Source organism: Prinia subflava, chromosome 1, assembly GCF_021018805.1.
Source record: "Prinia subflava isolate CZ2003 ecotype Zambia chromosome 1, Cam_Psub_1.2, whole genome shotgun sequence".
NCBI classification, from domain to species: Eukaryota; Metazoa; Chordata; class Aves; order Passeriformes; family Cisticolidae; genus Prinia; species Prinia subflava.
The window spans coordinates 10,008,198-10,023,062 of NC_086247.1; the positions used below are offsets into that span (position 1 = coordinate 10,008,198).

The 14,865-nt window shown below is 46.5% G+C and overlaps 1 long non-coding RNA gene across 3 annotated transcripts in view; it reads right to left on the reverse strand.

Annotated features, from left to right (window-relative positions):
• Window positions 1-2,058: 2,058 nt before the first annotated feature.
• The window catches only part of LOC134558197 (uncharacterized), a 131,510-nt gene continuing 118,703 nt past the window's right edge, over window positions 2,059-14,865 (reverse strand). For all 3 annotated transcript variants that reach the window (XR_010082324.1, XR_010082317.1, XR_010082326.1), the window contains one exon: window positions 2,059-8,622. This is a non-coding gene — a long non-coding RNA (uncharacterized LOC134558197). The remainder of the gene's footprint in view (window positions 8,623-14,865) is intronic.

Below are 14,865 nucleotides of genomic sequence, written 5' to 3' on the forward strand. Positions count from 1 at the left end.
CACCCTCTGTTGATCCAGCACCTGCAGTGGCTTAGCACATTATCACTCCTTGCTCCCCTCTCCCTGCCCCAGGTTTCTGTAACCATTCACAGACCCCAAACTGTGCTTTATCCCTTTGATTCCCAATCCCAATCTGCTGCAGAGGTTTAATAAACATGACTGGACATGCAGGGGACAAGCAGGACATCTGGAAGCAGTAGTACTTCCACGAGCTTCAGGGAGCAATGCCAGGGCTGGTCCCTGGGTAACCCCTCTCTCTGCAGATGGCTGGGGACAGGGATTTTGTACCTCTGCTTGTCACCTGGTGGTCAGGCACCAGGAAAAGGGAGGCTTTGGATATGGAGTTGTGCAGAAACTCTAGGCAGGTCTCAAGAGGCCAAGCAGAGCCATATCTCCCTCCAGCTGTGAGCAGAGAGTGCATTTTCTTTGTTGACCTGGCTGAGACAGTGTTAAATTTTGGTAGTAACTCATACCCTGGGGCTACAAGATCTAAGGCAGGCAGGAGAGAGCCACTCCAGGGGTGTCACTGCCATGCTCACCTGAGGCTGGGCACTCCCAGCAGCATCACTCTCAACCCTGGGGAGCTGTATCAGCATCCCACATCCCTCAGGTTTGCTGCCTTTTCTGTAGCTGCTCAGCCAACCTGTTTCCTATCACCAAAATGGGAATAAGGACAGAAGACGGAGGTGATGCCTCAATCTCACAATGAGAAAAGCAGATAGGCAGAGACTGGAAGATTCCCACATATCAATCATTCAAAACCCATTCTTTTTCACAGATAACCAGCTCATGTTGCATCTTTCCTAGGCACTGGCTGTGGATAACAGTGAGGAAGGTCTCAGGAGATGCAAGACCAAGATCACCCTTGTCTACACCTGACAAGTGCCAGGAAAAAATCAGGGACTCATGGAAGAAAAAGCACTGCTGCTTCTGCTGTAAGGCCAAAGCTGGGAATGTTGAAGTTATCAGGCAGTAAACTGTTTTGACAGTGATTAAAAAATGCCACTAAGCTCTCCTGAACTGAACACAAACCATGGCCTAGATCCATCAAGATCCATGCAGGAGCACTGATTTCCTAAGGTAAAGCAAACGTGTTTCTCTGGGAAGCAAGTAACTGTGGAGTTGACTTTTCCAAACCCAAAGGAAGCTGCTGGCATGCCTTCCCTGCAAAAGCAGACCTGTTGTGGAGAACAGCAGCTTAGCAAAATCTTGGATAAATCACAGCCAAAGGCCCATCCTCCCCTAGGCCAGCAGAGATGTGGGTGAGCTCAGTGGGCCCTGGGACTATTCCAACTGAGCTCCCTGCTGCTAACTGAAGGTGATGTACCCTCCCTCTGGGCGAGGCTTTTGTGCTCAGCCTTGGCACTAATGGCAGGCTCCAGAGCTCAGGGACCGGAGCAAACACCCTCTTGCACTTATCTGCACTGATGGGCTCTACACAAGGACAAAGTGCTTGATGCAGCTGCTGACACCTGAAAGGGAGCCAAGGAAAATGGGGAAAGGAGCACTGGGGGCTCCCTTTTCCTTATCCCCTTCCAAACACTGGAAATCTGTTAATGGTGACACAAAAAGTATTGCAGGATACACTAAAACACCCCAGTCTGGGCAGAGTGTCAGAGCAGGATTGTCGCTGTTCTCTCCTGTCCTGACCTGCTGCATTTTTGAAATTCACATGATTATCCTTCCCATTCTGTATTCATTTGCTAATGTGATTTGAAAGGGGGTCAAAAAGAAACAATTGCCATTTTGCTATAGCTTAAAAGGACAAAATAGGCAATAAGTAAAACTCAATGTTTGGCCTCTTCTCATCCTCACTTTTGTTTTGATGCTAACTTGTTTATGAGAAATCATTTGGCTTGTGGAGTGAGTAATATTTTGATATATTATATATTTTAAAAAAGCTAAACAGAAACAACCCCCTCCAAAAGAACCCAAAACCAAAACTAACCAAAATAATTAAAACCGAAGGAAGAAAAGGGGAAAAATCACAGCTTTCTCAGTCCTATTAAATACATCTCATTCATTCAAAACTTAGAATAAAATTCAGGCATTAAAAAAGTTTATTCCAGAACCCCTACCACTCTCACATTTTCTATAAAAACTCACACTTTTCACAAGGTTCACAGATACATAATGGATGTAAGGTTTATAATTGCATCATCACTCTTTCAGTTAAAAATGAAACACTAAACCTTCTGCCATCCATTAGTGAATTAATGTCAAATAGGTGAAAGAGGTTTGTACTTTAGACAGCCAAAAGAAAAAATAAGAAAATACATCAGCAAATCAATGTGATTTGTGTCCAGGGAGGAGGTAGTTTTCCCTCACTATTCTGGAGGCCCACTATTTCCCTCACTATTCAAAGGCCCTGGAGCATCACTCTGCCCAGGGAGTGCAGCCAGGCCTCAGCAGCCCAGGAGTGCCAGAGCCTTGCATCCTCCCAGGGTCCAGCAAGGGCTGCAGCCAGCAGGGTGGGTACACACAGGAAGGGAAAGCTTGGTGCTTGTCGGCAGCTCAGCAGCCCTTCTGAGGAGCACATGGGAATCATCTTCCCAGGAACATCTACCTAGAAAGGGGATATGGGTTACAGTTTGCTACAAATAGCCCACTGCTATCACCCTCTCAAAGCCCAGAGGTCTTGGATTTGATTTTTACCCACTGCTGTTTATCCACTCTGATACCCTAATCTGATGGCATGGCAAAGTGGTAACATCTCTGGGGAGCTTAGAGATGGGAGGCTGGGCTCATGATGAGCCATCATGGGAGGCCAGCCTGACAGCAAACTGGGACAAGTGGCAGAAGAGTTATGCTGCTCCTTGCCAGTGGCAAGAGCCCTCCCTCCATCCCTGCAAAGCAGTCTACCCCAGGACAGTCACCACGTCAGAACTCAGCCCTGAGGATGAGCTCACAGCTGCTTCCCAACATGGCATGGCTGGAAAGACTGGGATGGGACGAGCCAGGGTGCAGAGCAAGAACTGGGAAAACATTCAATCACGTTGAAAACAAAACTGTGAACACTTCCCTACTTTCTGAGCACCTCACAAAGAGAAATGCTGCACTAGGTGGGTTTGCTTTTAATAATGAACAAAATACCCCAGCTCTGTCTTACTGAAGACTTACCACTGATTGCTGTCCCCTGTACTTGTCTCTCTTTTTATACTGCTGTCCCTTCATTCTTCTGAGGGCAGGCAGAGGAGTGCCCAGTGCTGCACTGCTGGGGTTCAGCAAGTGGGTCAGGTTTGATACAGGACCTCCAGGGACAGCTCAGCTGCAGAAAGCTGATTAAAGTTTCCATATTATTTTCATCTCAGGTGGTGTCAGAGAGTTCTTTGTCAGGTTCTTTGTTCCACTAACTCCTCATCATGCACACAGGCAGTGAGATGGGCGTTCACCTCGCACAGCTTCAGACATTCAAAGCACAGGAGTCCACATCTCAGGCAGATTTCTGGTCTCCCACATAGCTGCTAGAGGACAACAGCCATCACCAGAGGGAAAGCCAGATATCTTAGACATGTGGCTTAAGGTGAGATGGCTCCAAAGCATTTTGTCCTGACAGTTTACACTGCGCCCAGTGTTGTGGCAGAACTTCCCTACCCCAGGGAGGGCTAGAAGGTGCTTCCCTTCTTTGAGGGAAGAAGGTGCTGGACAGTACCAGAGCTCTGAGCATAAAGGCAGAAAGACCCAAATAATCCATCCTGCCTTCAGGATATCAATCCCTTTACTGCATATCAATCCCTTGCACCCAAGACCTCTACATAATATGCCCAATATTTTAGACTAAACCTGCAACGCTAGACAGACATTTCCTCTAAAATCTGGAAAAGGACATAGAAATTCTATGGGTTCCTCCTTACCCCAAACCTGCTGATCAAAACTTTCTTCCTCTAGATGTGGCAACCAAGTCACCCTGTTGCCAGCCTTCATCCCAATTAACCAAATACACTGCACTCCTCAAGCCTGGAGTCAAAGCAAAACAAAGTCATCTGTGGCTTTCCATGAACTCTTCCTGGCACCTCCCCTCCCTTCTTACAGACACCAGGCAGTGTGCCCTCCTTCAAAAGGACAAAATCACAAGTCACATCCCTGCTCCTACTTGCTCTCCAGAGCTGCTGGGTTCCCTTCTGTCTCACAGCTCCATCACAAGCTCGCCTTCACATGATTACACACGAGGATCCCAGGGACTCTCTCCCTGACTCTGTGCTCCAACGCACTTCAGACAGAACCTGAACTCTTTGTTCCCAACTACACACACTCAACTACCATAAATGAGTGTGGGGTTGGGTTTTTTTCCACACTGTGCTATTTCATCAGATACCAGCCTACAAAGGCAGATTACATCCTTACTACTAAAGAGTGCGAGGAGATCCCCAGACACTGCCTTGCTGCAGGATCCCATGGCACACAATTCCCATGGGCTATGCTGCAGCCATGAGTTGCTCCTCAGGTGTCTGTTAAACCAGGGCTGGCACAAGGCACCATCTATTCCTGTGGTCACAGGAGGCCCATAATAACCAAGGTAGAGTTGCTTTGGCCACCCATACTGAAATTTAAATAACAAGCCTGATTTCACCCTCCTTATGGAACAATTCAAAAGCAACACAGCGTGATGAAAGGACAAGAGAACAGATGGGTTCTGTTGTCTGCATGCTACCAAGGCAAACTTTTCATGGAAACTCAACCCCCCCCTCAGAACACCCTGACTATGTGATTCATAAATTCTAAGAGCCGAGAGAAACCAGCAAAATTATTTTGTCTGTCCGCTTGCCTAATAATGACCACAGAATTTCATACAGTGATTTCTGCCCAAAGCCCAGCAATTTGTGGTTCAAACAGAGTATCTCAAGCAGCCCACTGTCCAGCTTTGATGTGAGGATGTCCAATGAGGCGCTAACCACTTCCCATGCTGTCAAAAGCTGGCTCTTCTACAGGTTGCCTGCATCTCTTCACCACTGCATAATTTTTGTAGCCTTCCAAAGGACATTAAAACTTTTAAGCATTTCTGCCCTCTCTGTCAAAACTCTCAAACCATCAAACGTGAAAACAGAGATTCTAAGGCACAAAACACTTAGCAAATGCACAGAAAAAGAAGGATAACAGAGAATCTCTGTGTACCCTTCTGCTGTGATTAATGGATAAAATCTATATTAAAATGCAACTCAAGGTCCACTCATTTTTCCACTCCAGATAGCACAATGGAAAAATTATGATAAAAATTTTGGTACAAAACAAAACAAGAAAATTCCAAAGGTACACCTGTGTGACTTGTAGGGAAAGCACATTTGTTTGGTTACAAAGGTAGTTTTTCCTGCCACTTATAAGGCTTGCTGCAGATTCTCAGCAATAAACATTTCCACAGCAGAGAACTTGAGTGAACAGAACAAAATCCACTTCAAAACCAACTCCTGAAAGATTGGCCTAGTAAAAAGACAGCTCACTGCTGAACACCCCCTTCTGACTTTGTTTCCAAAAATCTGCCATTGGTAACACTGATGGGGAAAGAAAAAAATTTTTTTTCCTTTTTTATGGAAACAAATCCAAAATGGCAGCAGTCCAGAAGGCTAGAAGACTAGACTCCTCTAAGATGAAAAATATTTATGTTGAGCACACAATTAACAGAAGCACTTCTTCCTTCTATCTTGTAAGTGCAGCATTTGACAACAACCCTGGTGATTAAGTTCCTCCACCCACAGACCCACAACAACCCAGGCAACAGCCTTGAGACTTCTGTGTGACATCAGTGTGTGCTGGAGGCTGGGAGGGGGCTTCAGGAACCATCTCCTAAATCCACTCCAGCTCCCATTCACCACTAAGTAACCATATTCACGTTTAATAAAACCAGGCCAGAAGGTTCATTCCAACAGTGTCTCTTTTATTGCCACTTCCAAAGAGATGCTTTCTCATCCCCTGTCTACATTTGTGCTCTAGTCAAACTTGGGCTGACAACAAATTCTCAGGATGGGTATCTGTGGTCCTGTGGTTCAGACTCTGCTGGGATGAGCCTGGCACCACTTTCTGCTCCCCCCACAGAGGGATCAGTCTCACCTGCAGAGCAGGTAAAGGTGCAGCTCCAGCTCACGGAGGTGCTGAGCTGGCTGTGGTCAGTGTGCGCTGCTAATAAAGGTACTGAGTGTTTGAGTAGGGTGTCTCAGGGGAGCTGAGGCCCACACTTAATTGCACATTGTTACTGCCATACTTTTTGTGAGGTGATATCAGCAACACCTCTGGCCATGGCTTTCCCAGCTGTCCATGAGGTTCTGCTACTACACCAGACACAGGACTATGGCAACAGGAGCAGCATCCATGTGGAGAAGAACAGGACACGTAGGCTTATGAATTAGACACTCATCTAACACGGCAGATCCACACAGAACCTGGTGTTTTACTGCATGTGAAACTTCAGACTGTTTTAAGGCAAAGGTGCTCTTCTTTAAGATTTCAGGCACCACAACTTGATGCATTGAAACTCTTACACCAGTTAAAACTCTGTGTTAACGTGTATGGGTGCAAACCAAACTGGCACAGCCTGTGTGAAACAAAAGTGCTCCTGAAGCAGGAACAGCTGGGTCCCATTTCTGTAACACAGAGCTGCAGAAATCATCATGTAAAGATGCTATATGGCCACATAACTGCACCAACACTGAGGGAATTCAGACTTAACAGCGGTTCAGCTGAAAAGATATTGCTTCTGAAAAAGCCAAAAGCACTGTTTTTTGAGATCCTGGGTAACCAACAGTTAAAGCTTTCAAATCATCCATCCTGAAGTGGTCATAGCAGGTAAAAGTCTCAATCCTCACAGCACAACAGTGCAGAGATGGAGTGAAACCCCACAGCCAGTTTAAGTATAAGCCTCACAGTTTCCATTACTGCTACTATAATGATTTTGCAACTCATTTATTTTTCACCATTTCAGCTGCCAGTTTGTGGCAAATATTTGGAAAAAAAAATGAAAAAGAACCCAAAACCCCAGAGACTGCCCATCCTTGACAGGAACAGTTCTGGCATGCCTGGAATGTGTAAAACCACAAAAGAGCCATTTCTGTTCATATTACTCCTTATGAAATCCCCTTTTAAAGAAGACTCAGCACTGGAGGCTTTAGGCACTCAGCAGAGCCCCTACAGGATTGCCTTTTACTTTGAAATGTGACTTATCAGGCAAAGCCCAGGCGGGTTTGGGTATCTGAGTGCTGTGCCCTTTGCTTTGAACTCCGGGACCGTTACGTGCACGGCCGCCAAACTGGTCAAGCCATTTTCCTCCTCTCCTTTGTTCCGAGGTTCAGGATAGATAAAAACTGCACCAGGCTTGCTGCCTCACCAATGTCAATTTGACTGCTCATTTTACATTTAAGGAAAAAAAGCAAATAATAAAACCCAACACCACACACAAGGATTATCACTGTTACTCAAAGGCCAGAACAACCATAGCATGATTCAACAAGGCCTGGGCTGCAGTGGCTGTCTCTGGACATGAATGAGAATGTTCTTTGGCAATGCCCTTCTGCAGCTCTCTGACATGTCCTTTTCTGTTTCTGAGTCTTTTTTTCACCCCCACAGCCTGTTGTAACATCAGCAGCGTGGCAGGCTGGTGAGAGCAAGGCTTTGCTCAGCCCCATCCACTTATAGGGACACCTACAGAGCACAGGCTGAGCAGATGCCATGGGAAGTTGTGGATGGCCAAACCTTGGAAGTGCTCAAGGCCAGGTTGGAAGGGGTCCTGAACAGCCTGGTCTGATAGAAGGTGTCCCTGCCCATGCCAAGGGAGTTCAACTAGATGATCTTTAAGGTCCCTTCACCCAAATCAGTCCGTGATTCTATGTGAGTTTGCTTTGCTGGAGCAACAAGGTGAACAACTCATGTTACTGCATTACTGCAATGCTGCCCACACCATCTCTTGAGGTCAAATCCTGCTCCTGTTTAAGTTACAAGGTAAACTTTTTGCTAGCTTCTTTTTGCTTTTTATCTCTCTTTTTTTTTTCATTCCTAAGGCTTCTGAGATCACCTTTCCAGGTAGATCATCATCATCACTACAGGCATGTGGCAATCTCTTGTGTGAGGCTCATGTCTAGCTTGAACTTCAGAAGCACCAGATCAATGCAAGATCAAGCTGAAACACAGGGACTGTTAACCTCAACTTCCAGCACTTACTGCCTTTTGTTTGTGCAGACTGACCTGGAACTCTGCAAAATGCAAGCACTGTAGTTCATAAGCAAGAGGTCTGGGCAGGACAAACATTAAAGACTATAAGAGAGCACAAGCAAAGAATTATCTTGTACAGAACTGAAAGAAAAAGATAAATGATAAGCAGGAATTCCCCAGTGGGCTGAGCTTATCGGTGTGATTGCTTTCAGGACTTTTTTCTTGTTGTACCATCTTGATTTGCATACAAAGCATCTCGAACAGGAAATAGCATCTGTCCTGGAAAAAAAACCCAAGAAGGATAAGGATTTTTGCTGCCAAGAGTAAAATGTCTTTCAGCACCACATGCCATGCCAGAAAGTCCCTCTCCTCACAAAAGCAGCTTGCAGTGGCACATCGCAGCTGTTCTTCACTGCTTGCCCTGCGCCCCATCCCAGGGGCAGCAGCACATAATGCAGCTCCTCAGGAGAGCTTCCATAGTTAGAAAATCTGAAAATGAAAGAAAAAACAAGCAGGTGAGTTGATTTGCATTCCAGATTCACAATTAACACTGCACCAAATTAGTCTGTAGGAAGTGGAAGAGCAAAAAGGAAAACCGCCAACTTTAAAATGCAAATCTTCACCCTACTACAATCACAAGCCGCAGCCAGGATTCCTACAGGCTGGGAAGGAACCAGTAAGAACCCATTTTTCACTACTTTTTCAATGTGGTCACTTCATGAACTTGCCAGTGGCTTGTGATATGTGGTTTCAATCCTATACCATATATAGCCAGTTTCATTTCCTGAAAAGAACATTAACGGAAACCTTTAAAATGATTGTACAGATCTTTCTGTCTTTTCTTTCTCCTTTTTGTCTTTCATTGCTACCTTCCTACACTAAAAAAAGACATTTATTAAATCAGTACAGCATAAGAAATTGATCTTTTCCCAAGGCTCTTGGATTGTGAAGAATATAGGTTGCTGCTTTGAAACTCACACACCAACTTGGCAGCACAGCATGGAATCGCAGCATTTTGTTTGAGTGTGGTGCACACATATAGATACATACTATTCCTCTGCACATGGCTCCCAGGGGTCATGGTTCAAGCCCAGCAGTGAGCACAGTGAGGTTTGTTCCACAGCCCTGGGCACTGGTATTGCAGGACCTCAGCTCTCCGTGGCCAGCAGCAGTCGCACCCCCATGGGAAGCACAGCAGGGAGTAAAATCTTGCTTTCCAGATGAGTAAGTGAGGCAGTGGTAGTTACAACACTGCACCTCTTTGCTTTTTTCTGCAGAGCTCAGGTCATCACCTCCTATGTTCAGGCTTTGTGTCTCTCCCTACGGGAGCCCACACCAGTAGCAGGGAAAAGTCTTTGCCACCCCAGGGCTCCTCTGTGCTCCTCTTCCCTCCTGGCTGCTGAGGAACACCCAGGCTTTCCAAGCACAGTTACAGGGCTCCTATTTAAGCAACCATCTACGCACAGCCCCATGTCCCAGCAGCTCTGCCACTCCTCAAAGGCTGGGACAGTTGTTGGGACCACAGGCCAACTGGACCTTAAGAAAGAAACTGCAGCAAAGACCAACAGCATACTGGGCTGCAGGAGCAGAAACAGCCAGGAGATCTCAGCACCCATTAGACCCCATCTAGACACAGCATCTTGTTTTGGTACAAAAAACATATGGACAACCTAGAGCAAATGCAGTGGAGGAGCACTGGTGGACTTGCCCAAAGAGAAGAGGCTGTGGGAGCTGGGCTTGTTCAGCCAGGGCAAGAGATGACTTTGAGGGATGCAGCAGCAGCCCCAGCACCTGCAGGGAGGTGACTGGGGACACAGCTGAGTTCACCTAAAGCAGGACTTGACCAAACAGTGTCATGAACAACTTGATCTGTGTCTGATCTCACAGCTGACCCACCCAAGGTCCATTTCAGCCTATATTATCCTACAGGCCATCTTCTAACTGCCACCAGTGCAAAAGCTTCGGAGGAAAGGGTGGGAATCACTCAGTGCTCAGGGACCACGATATCTCCCAAGTGAAAGCATTAGAGAAACAACCACATCCCAAGACCATGCAGGCCCAGAAGGCGCTCTGGGCACAAACCCCGGTCCTGCAGGCAGTTCCACAGCAGCCCACGTGCAACTGTTGATCCCAGTTGGGGCGACAGTGGCCAAGGAACCTTTGTCCATGTCCCATCTGCAGCACATTGCAGCATCTTTCTCTCCATCTTTCACCCCTGCGTACCTGCATGAACACACACACAGTTACAGAACAAGCAGGATTCCCTAAGCCCCGTGGCTAGGCCAGTCACAAACGGGCTCTCCACATACTGCCAGAGGTGGCAGCCTCTAGTCCACAGCATGGAGATGCCTCAAGAAGCCTTCCCTCTGCCCCACAAACTGCACAGCTCTGGTGCAGGATGACCAAGCTACATTGTCAACATGGCCATACCATCCTCTCTGTCTCTTGTGTCATAAAGAGAGATGGAAAAAATGTCTTCCTTTCAGTCAAAATAGCTTTTGTTGCTAAGGGACAGGAAATGTTCACAACCAAGACGAAAAGGGACTTTATAGATAGCCCTACCAAGTTCCAGCTTTTTAGAAGGATGCATACAAACTACAAGGCAACTGTCACATGTGCTGGGTGGGCAGAAGAGGAGGAGGTGGAAAAGGAGAGGTTCATCTTGTCACCCCAGGTCACCAAGGAAGTCAGTGGCAGAGCCATAAATCAACTTCCTCCCCACTATCCCTGAGTCTGGATGTTCCCTGTCCTATTCATGCCTTAGCTTGATAGCTGAGCTCTGCTGGGAAGTAAAGCTGCCCTCTTCATGTTGCACATAACCACACTTCTTTTTGGAGACCATTGCCTAAGGGGTGCCAGCTCCCCACCAGAAGTCAGTCCTGACCAAATATCATCTTTCAAAAATGCAAACTTGCATCTGCATTAAGAAACCCATTGTGCTTTGATAATATGCTCAGCAACACGTTCTGTGGTCTTGTCTCACAGGAACTTAGAGGCTCTAAGGGTTTATCCACGTGAGTTTTTTTGTACTTGGAAGTGAGACTAGCAAGCATTTTTACACCTACCCATTCAAAGTTTTATTTTCAGTACAAAGAGGGTATCAGATCACTCAGTTTCGACTTCTGCTGAAATTCCTGTGTGACCCAGGACTGCTCATTTTGAGCAGTCCAATCCTCATGGTGATTTGTGCTAAACTAAATTTCTCTAACTGCACCCATACCAATGTCTGCATAAATCAGTAAGAAAACCACAGTTTCAGTTCAAATTAGTACCTTTGTACAGAAATAAAGACTGAAAAGCCCATCTCCAGCTCCTTGTTCATAGGTAAGCTCTTGAAGCCGATATAAGTTCAGAAACAGACTCCCTCTCCTCTTTCCATCCTCCCATTCCTCCCATCTGAGCTAGGCCTCAGGGCAATACTTTGCAACCTTGTTTGCCAAAGGAGAAGGATGCTTTCTGTCTGAGAAGCCGGGAAGACTGTGTTGGAGCAGAGCAGACCCCGGGCATGCAATTACCCAGGCAGCAGCAACAATATGTTAATTCACTGGATCACTCTGAAATGAAGCACAGTGCAAGTCCCTGGAAAAAGTGAAAAGGAGCCTGTTAAGGAAACTGTGTGAAGGCCTTGTGCACAGCAGCCCCTTGGAGTCCAGACAAGGATGGACTTTGCACAGACATCATTTTTAGACCTGAACTGGCAGCCAGCACGCCTGCTCTTCCCACCGCAGGGCATCCAACAGGAATGATGGGAACCACGCTCAAGGCTGACAGGGACATCGGGCAACATCCTTATTTTTAAGAACTGCAGACACATGCATCAGCCCCTGCAAGGGGCATCTGTGGAGCGCTCATCCAGGGCAGATCACAGTCATAATGCCATGCACTCTCTGTCAGTGTCCAGAGATTTCTCACACTTTCAGGAGAGCAGACTCCTCCTTGGTGTCTGCAGCTGCCAAGTTCACACTCCAAGGTCAGCTCCTCTATTCAGTTGCCCAGAGCTCCTTAGGTAACTCCTGTTCTCCACAATAAACAACAAAGCCAACATAGCAAGGAGACGAGAAGTAGACTGAAATGTACCTTCGGTGAATTTATGAGAAGTCAATGCCCTCAGAAGGTCTGCACTGACTGGCTACCTCCTGTTGCATCATCCTTCTCCTACTAATTCCTCTAACATATAATTTCTAGACAGAAACTATGGCATTGTAACAGCATCACAACAGAACTAGTCTTGCACTCCCAAATCAGAAGTGGTGCCTTGCTGCAGGCAGGCAAACTGGCTTCCCTCCTAGGGAAAGGGGACAGAGGAAGAGTCACAAAGGTCTCCACTACTTCCCTATGTTGGACAGACTGCCCATCTGCACACTATGAATGCAGACTCCAGATATCACAAATCTCCTTGAGGAGGAAGCAATGATTTCTTCAAAAACAAGGACAGCTTTAAACCTGCATAGTCTCTTGCAGAGAACTCTCTGCTGTAATCCATACCTAGATTAAACTCACCAAGTGGAAGAGTTGCACACCAAAGCTCTTTCTGCATAAGGCTGTTGACTACTGAGCTGATATATTGAGGTCAGAGGTTCATCTGTGCCGACACACTTCTGGAGGAATGTGAGTATGGCTTTCTTGCATAAATACAGCTGTTACCCTGAGGAGCAGGAGGTGACCAGTTTAATGCCAAGAAGTTTCAATTCAGTTCTTACATTGCACCAAAACTCCTGGGTTGCTGTGCAAATAGGATCAACAGCAGCAAACATCTGGAGAAAGTCTTCTGCTAGTTTCTGCTATGCACTGGCTTTTTTGAAGACACTTTTTTGAACGTAAGACTAAGACAAATCTTGTTTAAAAATGCATCTGTTTTGCACAGATTGGGTTTTGCTCTCTGAGGAGATGGGAAAAGTAAAACACAAAACTAAGCTGCAGAGACAACAGCGCCTAGCCATGAGCCCTGGCCTTTGCAGAACTGATGGCTGCTCCTAAGTGGGAGCACTTCGCTGCCAGATGACGTGTCCCAGATGAGATGAGTTTCCTGAAAAGCACTGACAACACGCAGTTAAAAGCTCAGTTCAGACAAGCAGCGAAACAAGTCTGTTTTCTGGGTTTTGAGCTGAATATTCAACACTTTCCATGTTTGCTCTCTCACAGGTTATCTGGGCTGCACAATCAGCAAAACTGCAAAAACACTTGCTGGGGCTCAGCTACCAGGCAGTCTGTAATGGAGCTGTTCTGGAGGAAAACAGAAGTGTTATTGTGCTCACGGCTGTCCCAATACAATTAGTCATATGTGATGGAGAGATACGCATCCTCACAGAGCTCTTACTGCCTTGTCAACAGATGAAGTCAAAATGAAAACATCCTAACTATCAACAACCGACCTGAAAACTGAATCATGAACCCTGAAAGCAGCCTCAATTCTTCTCTGCAGAAGAAGACAGCTGGATTCCTTCCATCTGTCCTCATTATCTTCTTCCCATACAATTTCTTGACACTGCTCAATGAAATAACATTTCTTTCATCTCCTCACTCAAGCACCCCTTTTCCAGCTGAGCGATGTTGTAGCATCAGGAAAAGAAACCACACTTGAGGCAAGAAGAGGAAAAGGCCAGAGCCTGGGTGGTGGGAAACAACGCCCCAGTTGTCTTCTCTGCATGACCTCAGACAACTTTCCCAGTGCTGCTTTGTCTCATTTGCCCACTGAAATAGCAAGTTTCCCACCATACTAGGGGACTACCTGGACTGGTATTACCAATCTGGACTTAATACTGACAATAATCAGAGGATGCTGATGGTGTGCCTAAGCTTCTCTTATGTGTCAGCATCTCATTCGGCCACACAGCGACATTCAGCACAACCCAGACCATGGTTTCATGCAGCACTTCTATACCTGTGCACTTCACAAACATCTCTATCGGTGTCTTCGAGCTCCAAAGGGCTCCAAACACTCCCGATCACAACAGCACCACTTCTATGCTGGAAGCTTAGGAAATCCACATTCTCTCTTCAGCACTTAACAGACATGGTTTGACAGGACATATTTTTGCATCTACACTAATGGGAGATGGAGAAGACTGTCAAACAAATGCGCGGGGTTTGGCTCATGGTTGGTACCAGGGGCAGAACATCAGAATCATTGGGACGTCTGTAGCTGGAATGTTACCTGTCCAGGAGGCACCACACTGATCTCAAAGGGATCCTGTGGTCACTGCAGGGAGGACTCTGGATCTACACATGCACTGCACAATGGCAGACCTGGGAGCAAACAACCAGCAGTTCCTCTTGATAAGCATTACGGAATTCACTTGCAAACAAATTTCTCTTTCAGATGCCTCTTTCCTCACACTGACAAATCTTTCAAGATGCAGTTTGCACTGCCAGGGTTCCAGCAAGGTACAAGGGGAAGCATGTTCCACTCCATGCTGAGGGTGGCCCACAAGACCAGGAGCTGTTCAGTGGCTCCGCATCCATGTCAGAGCTCATAACAGAAAACAAATCCTCCGGATTCAAGTGATTCCCAGGCGGAGTCTCAACCAAACCCACACATCTGCGCTCACACCAAAGAGTAGAGCATATCAAGACCAAAGAGCAATTGCCGTAGGTTGCCATGGCAGTATGCATGGGTGATTTTATCATCCTTATCGGCTGCAACAGCATTTAGGCCTATTATCAGAGAACACTGGTATTTTTTAAGGGTGCACTAGGTGGGAGAAGCAGAAAATCAGTGTCAGCCAGAAGACA